Here is a 17107-nt window from a genome sequence, read left to right as displayed (position 1 = left end):
CCACTCACTTCTGGCTGTGAATACAGTGGACCACTCACTTCTGGCTGTGAATACAGTGGACCACTCACTTCTGGCTGTGAATACAGTGAACCACTCACTTCTGGCTGTGCAGTAGAGTTCCTAACAGGCCACAGACTGGAACCTTTTTGGCAACACAAAATTGTTTCATGGGAGACAATTTTTCCATGGTAAGAGGAGGCTGGGACAGAATGGGACAGGAGATAGGGCTCAAGGGGTGATGCTGTGCAGCCCAGTTCTTAACAGGCTATGGACCAGCCCCAGTCTGTGGCCCAGGAATTGGAGGCCACAGCGTTAGAGGATTCTGCCCAACTACAGGCTGATGATGTAAATGTTCTGAGCACACTGAAGGTAGGTGAAGCTAAGCTAGGGTGTTTATAGGTTAGGTGTATTAAATCCAGTTCATAGGATGTAATCCCATGCTAAGTTGAAGAGCAGCTCTACACTAACAAAGAAATCATGAAAAAGATAATATTTTTAAGCTGAATTGGGCTTTATTTGCCTTGTTAAAAATAAAAAATGAAAAGCAGCAGGAGTCCTGGATCAAATCATGTCCACTCCTGGCATGACCACAACCCAGCCCAGCCCCCAGCAGTATCTCCCCACGGCTCCCCCCAGAGGACACAAAGCCCAGAACTCAAAACAGTCACATTGAGCCTTTCACAATCTGTGTGCCTCTGAACTGCTGGAATTCGCATGAATGTTGAGATTTCCCTGGAACGGCACTGAGGACCATCACGAAAGCATATTTGGATTTTTTAAGGGAAGAATTTCAGCATCTCCTTAGTACTGTTTAAAAAGACTTCTGAGTTAGCTATTCTGTAAAGCTGATAGTGTTTGAATGTGGAATATCATAAAAAGTTACCTAAGAACCATTTTTAATGGAAACAGAACCTGCATTTGGAATGCCCTAAACCAGGGATCCTCAAACTTTTTAAACAGGGGGCTAGTTCACTGTCCCGCAGACCGTTGGAGGGCCAGACTGCGGGCCCCGGGATGAGTTGGCTGCTAAGCAGGACAGGCAGTGGAGGCAAAAACACCCGGCGGGCTGGATAAATGTCCTAGGCGAGCCGCCTGTGGCCCACGGGCTATAGTTTGAGGACGCCTACCCTAAACCTTTCCTGTATTGACCACTCACTGTTATATAAGGACCACACGTCCTGCATCTCTGGAAGAGTTCCAATGTAATGTATTTTGTTACACTAGATAGATAGACCGGTACTGATTTTTTTAAGAGTTTCTTTTTTTATATTTTCCACATATATAATGAAGCACATATTGTTTTCAAAAGAGAAAAAAAATGAACTTCATTAAATACACAGGGTGTCCATAAAGTTTGTATGCAATTTATACATTAAGTTTATGAACACTCCGTATATAATGTATAAATATTTTTATTTACATTATCTCCACACAAAAACCTGCACATGAATGTTTATAGAAGTCCATTCATGACTGCTAAAACTTGAAAGCAACCAAGATGACCCTCTGCAGGTAAAGGGATAAACGGTTTGTAGCATATATCATACAAAGGAATATTATTTAGCACTAAAGAGAAATGGTCTATCAAGCCACGGAAAAATATGAGGAACCTTAAATTCAAATTACCAAGTAAAAGAAGCCCGTCTGAAAAGGTTCCGCGCCGTGTGATTCCAGCTGTGTGACACCCTGGAAAAAGCAAAACAACGAGGGCAGGAAGAAAGACCCGCGGTGCTGAGGGGTAGGGGAGGGGAGGATGAACGGGAGACACAGAGGATTTCTAGGGCACTGAAACCAACTCTCTATGATACTGTCATGGCAGATACATGTCCCTCTACATTTGTCCAAACCCACAGAAGGTACAACACCAGGCATGAACCCCGATATGGAGTAGGGACTCTGGGTGATGATGGTTGAAAGTTGATTCACTGACTGTAACGAACGTGCCACTCCAGTGTGGGGTATCAGAGGTGGGGTGGAGGGGAGAAAGGGCATATGGGAACTCTCTGTATTTTCCACCTAATTTTGCTGCAGACCTAAAACTGCTCTAAAAATGAAAGTCTATTCATTTACTCACAGACTCAAGACATACACATAGGCTCGGCACCTGTGGGTCAAGTGGCTAAGGCGCCAGCCACATACACCTAAAGTGGCGGGTTCGAATCCAGCCGGAGCCCGCCAAACAATGATGGCTGCAACCAAAAAATAGCCAGGCATTGTGGCGGGTGCCTGTGGCCCCAACTATTTGGGAGGCTGAGGCAGGAAACTCGCTTAAGCCCAGGAGTTGGAGGTTGCTGTGAGCTTTGATGCCACGGCACTCTACCCAGGGGGACAGCTTGAGGCTCTGTCTCAAAAAAAAAAAAAAAGACACACACATAAACACACATACACACATTTGTGAAGGCTTACTACCAACACTGGGCCACCATTCCCTTCCACCTCCTTGCCCACAGCCTTGGCTTCCTTATTCTATTGCATGGAAGGCTTCTTGTTGTTACCCACAAGCCACAGACATTTCAAAACTAATAAGCAGAGCTCTCTGGAGATGGCCCTGCTCCTCAGGGGGCTACTTCCAGGGAAGTGACAAAGGGCCCTAAGCACAGTTCCCCCTCTCACCTCCAGAGAGAAGCCATCCCTGGGGACAGGTGTGCTACTGCTGCCATGTGACAGGAAGGACAGTTTTCATCACCAAAGCAGCAGAGAAAATTGGACCAAGAGAGCCCTGGAAGGCAGAGGTCATCCAAACACAGCAAATCACCAGATATGCCACAGAGGCAAAAAAAGAGGGCCTATATTTTCTGCAACAGGAGAAGTTATCATTCAATCCAACTGAGAAAACAGACTGAGTTACGTTTCTCGACATAAATGAACCAACGTGGAGGGCAGTAAAAGGTGTGAGTTGAGAGAATGAACACTGACTAAAGCATCTCTCTTGGGGAGGGGACACACACATCCCCTTGGCTGCCAGGTGAAAATTTCTCTTATATATAAATTGGGGAGGTTACTAAAAGGACGTGAGATGCATGGAATTCATTAACAGCTATCTGTGAAAATCTATCCTAATTAGGAAACAACATGTTCATGCCTGAAACAGCACGCCAGCTGGGAGGGCCGGAACAGAGGGGGGGGCACCTCAGGAACAGAGAAAAAATAAGGCAGGCTAGCAAATTGGTGCAGCCTTCTCCCATTAGATTTAAAATTCGACAGGAACATGGCTTTTTCCCCCTTAATGGCTGTGAAATTGATTGGGATACAGGCTAATAGAGGTCCCCAGAGTGCTAAACTAAATTAGAGGAAGTCCTATAATTACAGCTAGCAGTTAATTATTATATGATAGGAATTGTAATCAAAGCAACAGATACACTATTATTTTCCATCCTTTTTTGCAAACCACATCTAACAGTCTCTCAAGAGTAGCAGAAGGGCTTGCTTTTGGGATTGACTTCTATTGCTTCCTGTCACCCACAAAATGCAAACAGAACCCTCCCTCTTGCAGGTGATCGGGCCTGTGACCCCAAGCCCTGCCCCTTGCTGCCTTACCCACGTAAGCCCTTGCCAATCTTCAATACATTCTTGGTTCTCTCTGCCTGGAATAGTCTCTCCTATCAAGAGAAAACACTCTCCGCCACCGTAAGTGTTCTCCACACTGTTATCACCACCTGACGTTTGGATTTTGATTTGGTTAGTCTCTATCTCCCAAAACACTGCCTTCACTCCGAGTTGGTCCTCAATAAGTATGGCTAATTTAAAAAATAATCTTTTATGTCCCACTATCTTTTTCATGGTGGGAAGAAACAAAGGCAAAAGGACCCTTCAGTCACTGCGCTATCACTGCATTGAAGTGGACAACATCCTAGCAAGACCTGTATGAAGCCCAGCCTGGCGGTGACAGGGTCTGCGTTCAATTCAGCTACAGATCCGTGAGGAAACATCCAGGTGGCAATGAAAGGAAACTACGACCTTGGAGACGACCTTGGAGGTACGTTTCATGGACTAAGCACTAGCCTTGGCTCTGAAGACATTTTTATCTCAGAACAAGTAACCATCACGCCCATTGTCAAACGTCATTTTTCTAAAAACAAAAACTAAGGCAGAGACGTTAGCTTGGCCAAAGTCACACATACAGCAAGTGCCAAACTCCCTTTTAATTTTGTTAAAGACAGGTTCTCACTCTCTCACCCAGGCTGGAGTGTAGTGAGTGGAATGATCATAGCTCACTGAAGCCTCAAATTCCTGGGCTCAAGAGATTCTCTTGAGTCGCTGGAAATACCAGCACGTGCCACCAAGCCCAGCTAATTTTCTTTAAGTTTTCTAAAGAGACAATGGCATCTTGCTATGTTGCCAAGGCTGATATCGAACTCCTGGCCTCAAGTGCCCCTCCCACTTCAGCCACCCAAAATGCTAAGATTAAAGGCATGAGCCACCACACTGGCCCCAAATTCCTATCGAGGTCTTTTTGCACCAAAAAACAATGCTAAAGGTCCATGCTTCAAATTGCTTCTTTCCCTCTTCCTTTCTCTTCTCTGCATTTGCTCCTATTTTTCTTCCTTTTTTCTAAAAAAAAACTCTGAAAAGTTGAAAGCAATATACAAAATCTTTATACCTGCCACCCCAAATGAAGACATTACATTCTGTTAGATTTGTTTCAGATCACATTTTTTTCAACCAGAAATTTTGGAACTCCCAAGAAAGCTCAATCTCATTTTCTCTCAAGTGAACCAGAAATCATTTGCCAATGTTTAGACAAAGAACACGTTGGCAAGACATTTGTGACTTGAACAACTATAGTCATGTATAAATGAAAAGCGTTCCTTAGCACCCATTTGGAATCATAACACCCATTCTTTAGAACATTTTGTTAACTGCCTGAATACTTTCATACTGGGCCTCTCAACACGGTGTCTCTAATTTAAAGTGTGCTGATCACACATTGACCCAGGCAGCTCTCGGTTTAACTTGCCCAACATTCCCTGCCAGGAAGGAGATGACAGGACAAAAACGTGATGAAACCTCATTCAAATTACAATTTATGGCCATCCTTCCTGGCTTGGTGCCAGCACATTATGATCTAAATCTGTTGGGGGGAGTTTTCCCCACCGTCAAAGGCAGCTCTGTGTAAAACAAACCTCTCTGTACAGAAAGAAACCCTTTCATTCCATTCCAGAAGTCAGAATGTGAAGATGTGGGGTTTGCTTTCTGCCAGAGCAGAAGAAAAGACCTGGAAAGCGGAGAGATGAGAAGAGACAGGGCCAACAGGTCTCTCTCATTGACCATCTGTGGGAAACAAAGGAACTGCAACTTCTGCACTTACAGAATGGATGCACTATGGAATCCTGATAAATATCTAAGCAAGCCTCAGCCTGCCCTAGTGCAGCTATGAGCAGACTCCAGGCAGCTCCCCCTGCCAGGGAAGAACATGCAATGTGTTGGCTTCCCTCTGCCCTCCCCAACTGCACCAGCAGAACTGGACCTAGGGGCACAGGAAGTGCCTAATCTCTGCAAGCAAATGTCAATCTTCGGGGGCAAAGAAAATGTCTTTGTTCTTTAGAACCAGAGTTGAAACTAGGTTGAAATGACCACATAAATTCACTAACTTGAATTCACAAAGGAAGCACCTGTTTTCAGAATGGCATGGAAAATTTTAAAACAATCTTACTTTTTATACCATCCATCTGGATGAAGACCTATGGATAAGATGGGCCTGAGGGAGACTGGGTCAGTTTTCCCACACCCTGGTAATAGTTTGTGTTACCGATGAAAATGTGAAGACTTTTAAAAATAAACTCCCACATAAATTTAATCCACTAAAAATGAGAAGTAACACAATCGTGGGAAGTAGCCCACATCTTCTCTATTCACCCTCATATTTCAAACATTTAAGCACGTCACCAAGCACGTGGGTCAAGAGTGAGGGCGCTGTCTTCATGAAATTCCCACAACAGCCTCAACCTCACCATCCTCAGAGCACAGCTCATAGTTCCCAAGTATGAACATGACTTTGTGTTCCCTAGGTAAAGGAGAAAAATTACAACCAATTACGGTAACTACAGCATTGACCATTTGGGGGAACTAGTTAGTGTGATAGGAAAATATAGAGTTGACCACTTATCCTGTATAATGATGAAGGAGAAAGAGAAATGCAAACATCAGCATCCCTTGTCTCCCAAGCTCTGTGCCTTCTCAAACAATTAAAGACACTCTTCACCAGAAACCAAAAAAACAGCAAAACCCAAGTTAATTCCATAGGACAGAACTGGTTGTTTTACGTGTTGAGATTAGTTATAATAAAGAGTAATACATTTCTATTATAATAAGTCAGACTTCAGCATTTTAGATATGACATTATAGCCTCCAGAAATACATACAATTTGTCTACAAAGCCAGGAAATTACTTTTTATATGGACTTGGATAAGTTCTCTCTCTTTAAAATTTCAACCAGAGTATACTTAAACACCTCATACCATTTCAAACTCTTGATGGTTTTGATTTAGGGTATATTACAATCTATTAATGCTAAATGTAAGGATAAATTAAAATTTAGGTCAACGAAATTAAATAATTATATACAATATATTATTGCTTTAAATCCCAAGGCAAAGAAAGGAAATTGCTTTCTTTGGCTGATAAAATGAATTGCTTGGATCCACTGGGGCGGAGGTGGTGGTGGTGGTGGTGGTGGTGGTGGTGATATTTCCTTCATCTGAAAGAGCCCACTCCAAAAGTTTCTATTTCTCACAGGAAAGGTTGCAAAATACGAGTTTAACAAATGCAAGGTTTTGTGTCTTGGGTTATATGTTACAGCCCAAGAGATGAGTAAATCATAGCAATTACAAAGAGGTGTTATCTGAAATTGTCCACGTTTAAATTCAATATGACATTTAGGGTTATTAAAACCCATTAAGATTTTTGACTTTGAGTTCATAAAAGCAAAATGAGTGACCCCCTACACAAATAGGAACGTCCTTCCCGGATCATCAAAGCCAATATATCAGCTTGTAAACGTCCTCGCAAGTTTTATTTATTCCCTTAACTCAAATAAAGCTAACGTAAGGTCTGCCTTGGGAAACAGACGTTCTTCAAAGAATGAAGACATTTTCACTGATGTGTGGATGGCTCTCGACAGTATACATGCACACACATGAACTCACACACACCAATTTTTGTAAGACAAATAAGCTTACGTGTGTGCTACATAGTCCTATCTAAGAAAGAAAAATGTTTAATTAAAAAATTGTAAAAATGCTAAATTTCTGGAGAAATGGAAGGAAACCACACTTTCTCATTTATAAACTAGAGAGGGGACAGCACATGCCGAAATCCACGCTCCTGGAGAGCAAGGCCTGTGTAAATGGCGTGCTCTCCTGTATCCCAACCACCCAGGAAAGTGCCTTTGAATACATTGGCTTGTGGGACCCTCTTAATGACATTATGAGATGGATACGGTTCATGCCCCGTTTTACAGATGAGAAACCAAGATTCCAAGAACATAATTACGTAGTTGACATAGCCAGTTAGTGGGAAAAATGAGGCCTTTAGGTTTTGCCCACTCCTCCCCTCCTTCCTTGCCACCTTTTTACTGCATCCGGGTCATCCAATGACACACAACAGAGTTCTTGAGCATAAAATTGGGATCTCCGCATGATGAGTCTGTGCTTCTTTTAAGTCAAACTTACAAACTCAAAAAGTTAGCAAGTGCGTATGAATAGATGAATTCATATGTATTAATATAATTCAAAGGTATGGATCAAAGTATCTTTAAAATTAAGGATTCACTGAAGATGCCACATATCCAAGGACCTCGGTGCCTAGTCAGTGTCGGTAACCGCCTCTTCATCACCAACATCCTATACACTTCTGTACCTATTCCTCATCCTCCTGTCTAGACCTGACATTTCAACTGGGAAAAACTGGAAGCTAAGACAAGGCCAAAAGGGAATGGTCTCTACCTTCCTAGGGCAGCCTAGAGCCCGAGATAAACAGTGGTGGACTGTTTCCTTCTTGGGATGTGGCAGCCATTCAATCACTGCCTCCCACCAACTCCATCTTCCTTGAGAGCCAGACTAGGGGAGTCTGAGACCACCCACCACATGTACACCATTCAATCCCAGCAAGAGCTGAGAGGATACATCCAACTCTCACTTAAAAAGCTGGATATAAGATGCTGAGAGGCTAAGACACTTGCCTAAAGGAAAGGTCACATAGTACTAGACAAGGGCAACACTGCACCAAGTCTAAACCATTTGGCAAGCAGCAAATCTGAGAAGCCAGAAGCCAGGGAAGGAAGCCGGACAGCAGGTACGGGCAAGGATAGAGCAAAGCTTCACACGTGTCCAGTTAAACAAAAGAACTGAAGCTAGAATAGGAAAAGCCTGGAAAGTGCTGGAAGCAGAGGAATAGACGTTTTCTGCTCAAAGAATCTTATTTGATACTGGGAGAAAAGAGAAGAGTCAAAAACTGATTAGACAGTCCCTGCCCTCAAAGAATTCCTAGTCTAGCCAAGAAGACAGACACCCCCACATATAGCTCAAATCCAGGGCAGATAGTGACAGAAGCTAATTGGAAGTCTCAGCAAAGCATGATGGGATCGTGGAGGCAGGAGCAATTAATCACAAGTGAAGGGGGCAGGCGACACTTCGCCACAGCGCAGACAGGGCTGTCATTTTAAAAGTAAATCCCCTCTCACAGTTATCACGAAATTTCATCCATGATCTTTGAGCCCCAACTGTCTATACCTTTCATCTGATTAATCAAAATCCCTCCTTTTTCCAGGGTAAACAACGTCTGTTTATCATTCCCTCCAAGAGCACTTACTATGACACAATGGCCTTGAATTATCCTTTATCTTTAGAAAATATCCTCCCTCTGAAAAGGCAGGGAAAAAAATGAAGATAAAATCCCCAAAGAGTTCAAGATCATAAATGAAAATAACCAAGCTGCTGGGTTTCTAACCCGTAACTGAGCGGCTGGACTTCACATTCCACTGGACTGCTTGTTATGTTAAAAACACTTAGGTGAACAGAGCTCTGCTAAAAACCATGGGTCTGTAAAATAGTTATTACAGCTTAGTCAGAGGTTCTCCTGCCCATTAAAAACACTGGTCCAATTTTGTACTAAATGCTGGTTTAAAAAAGAGTGCAAACAAAAAACTGGTGAAATTCCAGAATGGTCTGCAGCTTCGTTACTTTTATGGTGCCAATATCAATTTCCTGGTTTTGATAATGCACTATATATAGTTAGATAAAATGTCGCCACTGTGGGAAGCTGGGTGACAGCTTTGTGGAACCTCTCCGTATTATTTTTCAACTTCTTGTAAGTCTTTAGTTATTTCAAAATGAAAAGTTTTTTTTTAAAAAAAACCCAAATACTCATGGCATTTATTGCTTTGCAGGGCTTTGCCAACATCCAGTGGCTCCCTTCTCCTCCTAGATTACAATACGTTGATATCATGCCTTGAAACTTACACATCCAAGCCAGCCAGCAAGCGGCCATTCCCAGCGGAGTTCACACACTCTGCCAGGAGCCCAAGAAAGCCCATGTCCTCAGCCTAACCCCACCATGGACCAGTTCCTTTGCTTTCTTCTGCCCCTGATCGCCTTCCCGAGCCCACTTCCTTCAAAACACATTCAACACAGGCAGGGAAAACTTAAATACGACATTAAGAAAAAAAGGACAGCCAAGCCAGCATGATCTTTCACCCACCAAACTCACCTCCACAACTTCAACCACTTTTGCTATAAAATCTGAAGAACTGGGTTCCTGTGGAATTCAAAACCCAAGGCGTTCTCAGCTAGATTGCCGTCATTTTAAATTCTAGTTGGAGATAAACATGCAAGCCCCCTTGGAGACCGCAGCCTTAGCAGTTATTTACACGGCTCACTCTCCACCCCAACTCCCCACAACAAACTGGGTCCCATGGCATAGGAGCTATCATCTTTAAAGAAAATTTGATCACCTCTAATATTGTAACTCTCAAGCAGGTTCCCAGGGCAAAATCCAGGCATCGTTATGATGTTTGAAACTTTTGAGAACTTTAGTGCTAAAGGTCTACAGGAAAAAAAGAATTGATTCTACCTGGGTGGATAGCCCATCATTTATGACCCAAATCACCTCAAGCAGTCACATAAACTTTCCACGGCACAGTCCCCACGTGCAAAATGGAGATAAGGACAGGTATAGGATGCTGCCTCAGCACATCCTCCTGAGGAGTAAATATGCTTATACATGTAAAAGTTCAGAACATGCCTGCCGTGCAGTGAGCACCCAAAAGTATTGTCTATTACTGCGGTTAAGTCAATAAACTGTTATCTGTTATTAATGCAATAAAATGTTGTCATTTAGTATTATTGTGCATACAATAAACTTTTCTCAAGCACCAGGGTCCCAAACTCTATGAATCTGAGATAAAAGAAGGCAGAGCCACCAGGCACAGTGGCATGCTCCTGTAGTCTTGTTCCTTGGGAGGCCGAGGCAGGAGGCTCACTTGGCGTCCAGGAACTGAAGGCTGCAGCAAACTATGATCATGCCTGAGAATGGCTGCTGCTCTCTAGTATGGGCAACATAGCAAGACCTAATCTCAAAAAAAGATACCATCCATACAGCAGAGGGGGAGAGGGATCACATGGGAGCTAGTGTTCCTGGCCCAAAGAAGCTTCTAATCTGAATCTTACAGGTAGAATTTATGAGTCACAGACAGTAAAAACCCAAAGATGGAGAAAATCTAAAGATTTGCATAAAACCCCAACAAAGCAGATATGCAAAGCCAGAGGCATGTGTCACCATGCCCCTCCCTCATTCAACTTTCACCTTAAACACCAACCAATTGGCTCGGCACCTATAGCTCAACCGGCTAAGGCGCCAGCCACGTACACCTAGGGTGGCGGGTTCGAATCCCCAGCCCGGACCGCCAAAACAACAATGACGGCTGCAACCAAAAAATGGTCGGGCGTTGTGGCGGGCGCCTGTGGTCCCAGCTACTTGGGAGGCTGAGGCAGGAGACTCGCTTGAGCCCAGGAGCTGGAGGTTGCTGTGAGCTGTGATGCCACAGCACTCTACCCAGGGGGACAGCTTGAGGCTCTGTCTCAAAAAAAAAAAACACCAACCAATTCCCAAATATAGACAGTGCCATCTCCAAGGCCTGTGTAGTCAGACGAGTTTTTCAAGTTCTACACATAATTCTATCAAAACACCAGTCACCCCAATAACACTGAAACTACTGGCCACAACCATTCTTCACCCTTCTTGCTTCTCTTCCCCAAGACACTCTCATAGCCACGCACCACTGACGCCATCCCCATGAGAAAGTAACGGCCCTTACGGACAGGCAGGGTTCCACCCCACACTGAAGAGCTTCTCTCCAAACCTCTCAAAGGAACAGACCTTTGTGGCTTCTCAAGTGTTGGGGAAGGAACACAAAAGGAAGCCTGATGCACCATTTCAAGCCTGTTTTATTAAACGATCCCAACCCCCCAGGTGTGTGAAGTCGACACTGTAAATACTGCTAAAATCCCTGGAGTTGCTTAATATTTTTCATTAGGATTCCTCTCGGCACCCCTGAAAGTCTCTCCTCCTGGTCTCAAGGTGCATTTTATTAATTTACACACTATCGACGGGGTTCACAGATGGTGGGACCCAAACACAGAGAAGAAGCCCAAGCACCTTGGCCAAAATCCCAACAACTTGTAAATAAATGTGGTTCTTTTTTTTTTTAGTCTTCTGACTTTATTGCTTTTTTTTTTTTTCTTGCAGTCGTCATTATTGTTTTACCTGACTCGGGCTGGGCTCGAACCTGCCAGCCAGCCTTGGTGTATGTGGCTGGCTCTGTAACCACTCTGCTACGGCCGCCGAGCCATAAATGTGGTTCTTAAGGCCCCAGAAGTCTTAACTTTTCATCCCAAGCACGATTGCTACCACTGGTGCTGAGGAAGGGCAATGAATAGCCAGGTTAAAACCTAAAGAAAGTCAACCAGTGGCTCAAGCTCTAATTCTAGGCCAAGATTTTCAATATTCTCACTTTCATATGAGTCACTTGCTTGTACATTAATCTTTGTGAGGATTTTTAAGGAATCAATGAATGACTGACCTGTCTAACGTGCACATAAAAGTAATTAAGAGCTCTTCCGATATTTGATGTTCACATTTGTAAAGCCTCCTTGATGTTCTGATGTATTCTCCCTGCTCCCCCATTATAGAAAGTAAATCTTAACTCAGAGCAAAGACATCTATTCTTTAAAAACATAGGGTTTGACTCGGCACCTGTGGCTCAAGTGGCTAATGTACCAGCCACATACACCTGAGGTGGTGGGTTCAAATACAGCCCGGGCCCGCCAAAGAACAATGACGGCTGCAACCAAAAAATAGCCGGGCGTTGTAGCGGGTGCCTGTAGTCCCAGCTACTTGGGAGGCAGAGGCAGAAGACTCGCTTGAGCCCAGGAGCTGGAGGTTGCTGTGAGCTGTGATGCCACAGCACTCTACCCAGGGGGACAGCTTGAGGCTCTGTCTCAAAAAAAAAAAAAAAAACATAGGGTTTATTTCCAGGTCATTCCAGATCACTCGGGATATTCTGGAAGCATAGAATTATGCTGTTTATTATGTGTCTAATGGTCTAGCATTCTTTTCTTTATAATTTAGTTATTTTTATACTGGAAGCCAAAATCTTATTGCAAGTATAGAAAGAAAAAGATAAAAAAGGAGAGTTTGTCAACTGCAAACTGAGGCCACTGCATCAAATGGTCATCTTCCTATCAAGAGGAACAGACCTGGATGGATGGATAATTCAGGCCCCTGAATGATCTTCCTTTACAAAGAAAAGTTCAAATGAGGGGCTTTCCTCTCTAAGTCAGCTAAAAGGATTCAAAATTACAAAGAGCCAAGACTCAGTTTTGAAACACTCTTCCTGTTTATAGTGAATAAATTCCCCAAATGCAGAGGAATTAGATTTTAATGAAAGTCTGTACTATCATGCGATTGCTCAATAGCATCTTGGCTACACTAGCCTAAGCCTTTCTAGAACTCAGAAGACTTGGACACATTAATCAACATCACAGGGACCCGATTCCTGCTCTTAATATCCTGGCAGCTTTACTTTTCATCTTCTTCCCTTAGTTTAGTTCTGTCTTGAGGACACTAACAGCTTCACTGCTCACCTCCTGTTCCCCAGACCAGTGGCTCTCCAAGCAGAGTCCCCAGAGCAGCACTTGCCAGAAACTTACTACACATGCAAGTTTTGGGGCCTGACTCAAGCCCTAACAAGTCAAAAACCCTAGAGGTGGGGTGATCTTTGGTTTAAAAAAGCTTCCCTGGGACTGTGGTCCAGTCTAAATGGTGTCACTCACATGAGTCACCACTGTGAGTGTCTCTCAAACACAGTCCTCTTCCTCCACACCCATCACCCCCTCCCCAAATGGCAGAAACTCAGACTCTCCTTCCTTAGGTCTCTCTTAAAGCTGAGGTCACCAGCTACCCCAGTCCCCTTCCCACCCCCACATCTCTCTAGACTGAGGTCCCACAGGCCACAGTCCCCCTGGATATGACCTTTTTGGCCACTGCCATCCTCCTTGAGCCCCGTTCGACACCCACTCCACCAGCTCCACTTCCCAGGACCCCTGCTGGTGCCTCCCATGTGCAGCACCCCTCTTCCCCTTCACTGCATCCTGGGGGGCCTGCTGAAAGAAACATCTCTCCCCTGCCAGGGTCCCCATCTTTGGGGGGTGGGGGGTAAGAGGGTTGCTGGCTTCCCTTGGCTAAAAACCATAAGCCTGGTCCCAGAAGCAACAAGAACCAGGTGAGGGATAAAGAGTCAAGGAGATCTTTTCATGTTTTTTGTTTTAAGCAGGATTTACAAAGGCTGGCTGGGGGGGTTGTGAGAGAGAAAAAGAGATCCAAGTTTTCTCCAGCACTACACGAGACAGCCAGGGAAATGAAAGAACATCCTGTCCTGGGAATTGACTAACGCAGAGTCAGTAGGGTCAGTGGAAGGCAGCAGTAAGGGGGTAGGAGAGAGAGTGTGTGTGTGTGTGTGCGTGTGTGAATGTGAGAGGAGTGTGTGTGCCAGTGTGTATAGTGAGGACAGTGTGTGTGCAAGTATGTATGTGAGGAGAGTGTGTGTGCATGTGTATGAGTGTGAGTGTGTGTGCGTGCGTGTGTGAGGACTGTGTGCGTGTGTATGAGTGTGAGAGTGTGCGTGCATGTGAGATGGGTGTGTGTGCGTATGAGTGTGAGGAGAGTGTGTATGCGCACATGTGCATGTGAGAGGAGTGTGTGCAAGTGTGTATGAGTGTGAGAGTGTGTGTGTGTGAGATGAGTGTCTGTGCGTGTATATGAGTGTGAAGGAGCACTGTGAGCATGAGAGAATGTGTGTGAGGGAGGGAGAGAAAGATACAGAAAGGGAGGAGGGAGACGCCGAGAGAGGGGAGAGAAGAGGAGGAATGAAGAGAGACAGCGAGATAGAAAGAGGAGAGGAAGAGAGTCTGAGTCCGGTCAGAGTGCGTTCTCCCACCACGGCAGGCAGATAAATGACCTGCCGGTTTCCTGCGTCTGACAGCAACTGGCATAAGGTACACAAAGCATGAGAGCAGTGGAGGGTCAGGCACCGGGGCCATCCCATCACTGGGAGATGTTACAAAGTCCCCTGAAAAACTGCAAGTCACAGACGGAAACAGAAACGAGGCAAACGGTTCTCAAAGTGAGCCTGCTCCTGACCCCAGCGTGGGGTCCTCTTGCACCCTGGGGACTACTTGGAACTTCTCTCCACCTCCTCCCCATACTGGGGCTGGTTCTTGACCTAAAAGCCCCCACCTCCTAATTCCAAATGCCCTCAAGTGGGAAGCTGCATCCCTTGAGAATGACACTCCTGAAATTATCCAAGGGCTGACGGGACAGGAACCAGGAGGGTCTGTGGGTGTCCTAGATGTCACCGTCTAGATGAAGGAGGCAAAGGTCAGCGAGCTTTCTCTGAGAGGCCAGAGAGGAAGTATTTCAGGCTTCGGAGCCACTCAGACTGTCTCAACTCTGTCACAAAAGGGCCTTCGAAAATACATGAATAAACGTGCCATGTCCCAGTATACTTTATTTACAAAAACAGGTGAGAGGTGGCAGACCAAGGCTGACCTGCAGGCTGCAGTGTGCTGACCCCAGGGATCAAGCGGACGGGTGTACATGAGGGGTGACAACACGATACCGGAAACTGTGTTTCTTCTGCTGTTTTAAAGAAACACGATGATAATCAGTATAGCAGCACTCCCCACCTAGACACCCGGCTCTGGATGGGTGGTCTTTCACGAGCACCCACATGTGTCTTCCTGCTGCTAAGCCTCACCTGTTCATGCCTGTCTCATCGTGCCCCCTTCTCCCCCAACTCTCGCTCCTATCTTTGTGCTCCTGAGAAAGGAATATTAAAAAATAATAAATTATAAAAAGTGGATGAAATGCACTCGTCACAGGCTTGCTTCTACTTGATAGGTGAACTCCGCCGCATATAAACCAGGCGCCACCTCCTCCCACAGGGGCCCGCCTCTAACTGAGACAGGGATTCAATCCCACAGTTGTGAGCGTAACTCCGAAGCCCCCCACTGCAATTCCAGCTGGGGTCACATCACCTGCATAAGTTCAACATCTGGAAATCCACACAACCACCCTGGAGGATGGGAGCAGTGCTCGGGAAGCCTGCTTCCAAGTTCAAGGTAACTGCAAACATGACCTTGGGCAGGTAGTAAATGCCTAAAGGAAGAGACAGAATGTGGCCCCTCTACACTGCACTTCATCACCCATCCACAGACCTCTTTGGAGCAAAGCTCTTGGGAGCCCATGGATTTTGCCACTCTGAAAGCACAAAAAAGAAAATTCCAGAGTGGCAAAGAAAAATCTTTGGAAAGCCTCCAAGATGGTCAGAACTCATTTCCTTTGTAACAGGAGGACACACAAGCTAAGGATCTCGGTGTAGAGGTTGCTATCCTCGTGTGGATTTCCTTAAGGGGAGCATCAGTGTCGCCTCTGTCAGTGTCTACATCGGACTTAGAAGAGAAGCTGTTCTTTTTCTTCTCAAATCTAACAGCGAAGAACCTCAAAGGGTATGAAAAGCTCTCAGAATGAATCAACCACCAAGAGGAAAAGATTTACTAATAGGGCCAATCTAGGGTCAGTTGCGGGCGGAGGTGGGAGAAACAGCCCTTCCTATGTGGCTGGCGAACAATCCGTAAAAGCACCCCAGGTCAGCCGAGAACCACCACCGCCTCCTCCTTGCCTCATGTTTAACTTGATGACTTCCAGAGCTGGAATATAAAAAAGGCTCCGCGTCAGGAAGTCATACCAACCAGAACAATATGAGCCTCTGAAGGACAGGTGTCCGGGCAGTTGGACCTGGACCATAGGAAAGAGAAATTCTCTCTTCTGTTGCCACCAGCGCAGATGGATGGGATCCGAGGATCATTTCCTCAGCAGGCAAAAGCCCAGGGAAGAGGAACTGGGAAAAGGTCACGTCCAAACAAATGAATCAACCAAACTAAGGGAGTCCCAGAGGCACTGGCTCACAAGAGGAGGAGAAAGCCACCACCAGTTGGAAATAGCCACTGTCCTGATGAGCATTCCTGAAATCGCCCCCAGGAAAGCCCACCAGGGTCAGGGGGTCAGAAGGCCCCATGCAGACAGGAAGCCACTAGAAAGGGAATACCTCTGAGAGATGGGGAAGAGATGGGGAATGTTCTACGTTTCTTCCACCTGTAAAACTAAAGCTGATGCAAAATTAGCCTTCCACGTGAAGCAAACCCAGACAGCCTGAGGTTTAAAGGGTCTTCTTAGCCGCAGGCCCCAAAGACTGAGAGAAAAATCCCAGCATTCCCTATAAGCCCTCTGCACAAAGTGATTAGTACAAAGTCAGGAATTCTTAATAAAGTTAGGCAGAATTTCTAATAATAGTATTGATTACATTATTAACTATCATAACAATATTCTTGCCCACAAATGAACCATGCATTCCCTCCAAAGATGAAAACTAAAATACCATCTATACAAATCTGTTAAGTTCGTTAACAAACCACTTTCCAGAAATCAGAGCTATTCAAAATACATTTTCAGCTCAGCGCCTGTAGCTCAGCGGCTAAGGCGTCAGCCACATAC

The 17107-nt window shown here is 45.1% G+C and overlaps 1 protein-coding gene across 3 annotated transcripts in view; it reads right to left on the bottom strand.

The window, feature by feature from the left end:
- TIAM1 (T cell lymphoma invasion and metastasis 1) overlaps positions 1-17107 on the bottom strand; it is a 368684-nt gene that overhangs the window by 230058 nt on the left and 121519 nt on the right. The window lies entirely within an intron of this gene.

The sequence above is a fragment of the Otolemur garnettii genome, unplaced genomic scaffold (genome assembly GCF_000181295.1).
Source record: "Otolemur garnettii isolate 467f Iridium unplaced genomic scaffold, OtoGar3 scaffold00111, whole genome shotgun sequence".
In the NCBI taxonomy this organism is placed as follows: Eukaryota; Metazoa; Chordata; class Mammalia; order Primates; family Galagidae; genus Otolemur; species Otolemur garnettii.
This window is presented reverse-complemented; position numbering and strand designations above follow the sequence as displayed.